A 3131-nucleotide genomic window follows, 5' to 3' on the forward strand; every position below is an offset into this window, starting at 1 on the left:
AATGACTTGTTATTATTATTATATAGTTCAGACAGCCCAAGAGAGCCAGTGAGTGTCACTGTTAGTGATGTGCTCTCTGAACTGCTACTGTACTGTCCACTGTGCAAGCACCGTACGCTCAAGTGCTCTGTTACACCATATCCACCATGTGCAATACGATGTGTCCTCTGCACAAAAACCAGCTTCAATGCACGCGCAAAGGAGTACAGAGGTCGTATTCAACTTAGAATACAGGGAACGATGCTGAATAAGTCCGCGCCAAGAAAATTGGAATGTATAAAATTGAAATATCCAATCAATAGTGCTTAAATCAAACAATTGAATTCCATTGGCTAAATATGTTCCCGGCAATTTTCAAGCCAACATCGCTGTACGTTATGATAACCTTGTAAGTCAATCCACCACCATTGCCCATGGACGTTGCAACGCCAAAGCGTCGACAGCGCCCTAAGCTTGCACAAAAGCACATTGCTGTACTCTTGGTGGAGAAAATATCCGTTTTAGTGCGCAGCTGTAACAACTGGTTACCCGGTAAGATGCGTGCGCCAATGGCTACAAACGAAGGCCACCATGTTTCGGAGTTTCGGGGTTTTGCACATAAGTTCAATTCGGACATACTAGAATTCATTGCAAAGCTTCCTATCCACTCTGTTCTAAAGGGGGCAATGGAGGGAGATGTATCCTATGGCTTGTACGCGCCACATGAATAGACCCACCCTCTCTTCATGGGTCGTCCTTGACCCTGGTCATTTCTGTCGTTACTCTGTTGATTATAAAGGATCGATATGACTGTACGAGCATGTCAGAATACAATTTGGGCGAAGCAAATGCAATACGTATTTAGATTGCTGAGGTGTGTGGTGTGGCCTTGCGCCAGTAGAATAGACCCACTGCGCTATACAATGCAAAAACATGGCTAACGCACTACATTAGGGTGCTAATACTCTGTATTGGCTTCCAACACAGCCTGCAGCGCCTTGTCATGGACTTGATGAGACTTTCGATGACCGAACGGCTAATTCCCGACCAAGCTGATTTGATGGCAACAATGAGATCCGGGACGGTAGTAAACTGGCGGCCGTTGGCGTAAACTTGACGCGCAAGGATTCCCCACAGATTTTCTATCGGGTTTAAATCGGGAGAAAGTGCAGGGTGAAACGAGTAACATTTTCGTCATTCAAAAATGCCATTGAATACTTCGACTTATGAATAGATGCTCCATCTTGCATAAAACAAAATCGTCGCCATAAATTTCATGAGCAAAAGGAAAAAGATAATTTCCCAACGTATCACAATATGATTCAGAGTTTTGATTTCCAGAAAGAAATGCCAATTCAGACAAACCAACAGAAGAAAACTCTCCCCAAACCATCACCCCACCTCCACCAATTCGACGCGTAAAAAACGTGTCTGGTTCCTTCCGTAGATCATGCCAATAGTATTTGAGACCATCTGGCCCATCCAAGTTGAATCGCTTCTCGTCCGACCATTTAATGTCTGACCAGGCAGGTGCTCAACCAGATTTTTTTTGGCATACGCCAAACGCTCTTCCTTGTGCCGTTTCAAGAGGAACGGCATGTGCTTTCGCTTGCTGTACACCATGATTGACGATGACTGCAATCGTCGCTGGTGTGTCCTCAACGAGGCTTCGATGTCCAGGCAGGTCTTGAGGCCTCGTGCTGACAAACCAGTCTTTGAAGCCTCTCGAATGAGGAGCCGCACTTCGCGGCCAACCAGAACAGTGGCCTATCTGCCCTTGTAGTGCGTGCCATAAGCTTCCTTCTGCGTCAACGCTGTCCTAATGGACTTGGTGGACCTTCCGACCTCTTTTGCGATAGCCCTGCGCTAAAACCGTGCCTGTACAGGGCAATTATCATTCCTCGCTCCAAGTCCGAGAGGAGCGACAAGTGGCCCATACGTCGCTTGCAGATGCGTTCGTTGACAGTGTCTAGGTCATTAATAAGCATTTATCAATTCTTTGCAGCCTTCGCTTGTGAATTTGACTACCTTATCGACCGGAACTTTGTGTGGGTCTATTTCTCTGGCGCGGTTTACTGGCCGGGAAAATCGATTGTGAGTGATTTTAAGTGATGCTCAGGAGAAATGGGCGAATCGTATATCAAAGTGATCGTCCAATCATTAGCTTTCAATCAATGCAATTCCTTTTTCTCAAATTTCTATTTGTCCAAATTTATCGATGAAAAACTGTATGGGTCTATTCATGTGGCGCGTACTGTTTCGGGGTTTCGGAGTTTTGAGATCCATTGATCCATACCGCATCCTTTTCTGTTTTTGATACGTATTGAATTATACAATTATTGACATTTTGTGGGTCCCCCTTGCCAAAGTGAGGGCGCACACTAATGTGTAATGGTGCCCCTGTCACATAATAGCGTGCAATTCGCGGAGAGAGATATCGGGGGGGGGCGTTGTCATCGTTCGTTGATATTCCATGGCTGCAATATACTCCATTGTGGTCATTACTTCATATTTTCTGTAGAAATGCCGAGGTAGTATGGAGACGTGATTCCATGTTTTTTGGTGATGTGCGGTTGGTACAGCTTACACTATTGATATTTACTCAGTTAGATTATCTGCCTGTTGATTGAACAATAAAAACATTTTGATCGCCGTCGATCCGACGCCCTGTCCCCCGCATGGCATCCCGTTCCCCGCATGGACACCCCATCCCTCGCATGCCACGAAAAATATTTGACAATCATATAATTTGTCAAACAGCAATGCCACTTTCTCGCCATGAACGAAAATAGCTGCCAGCTTGATGCCGCAGCAGGGTCTTTCTCTGACCGCTGTTACCTCTCTGCTTGTTGTCGACCACTCCGCCCAATGCTTACGGGTATTTCATTTTGGTTTTAACGCACGTCCTACTACAGTAACCTCAATAGTACTACTATTGATTATAGCAAGGTCTTTCTTAAGCTACTACCAGTGCATGCAGATTAATTGAAAGCGTTAGCGCACCGCAAGTATTTTCGAAAACGCGACGTCAGATACGAGAGATGTCAATATTTAACGTGTTTCTCCACGAGACTTCTTAAGCTTCATTAGGGAGAGTCAAATTGGAAATCTGTTCTGCTTTTAATTCGCATGTACGATTTTCGTTTTTGCGA

The sequence above is a fragment of the Aphanomyces invadans genome (assembly GCF_000520115.1).
Source record: "Aphanomyces invadans strain NJM9701 unplaced genomic scaffold supercont1.51, whole genome shotgun sequence".
Lineage (NCBI taxonomy): Eukaryota > Oomycota > Saprolegniomycetes > Saprolegniales > Verrucalvaceae > Aphanomyces > Aphanomyces invadans.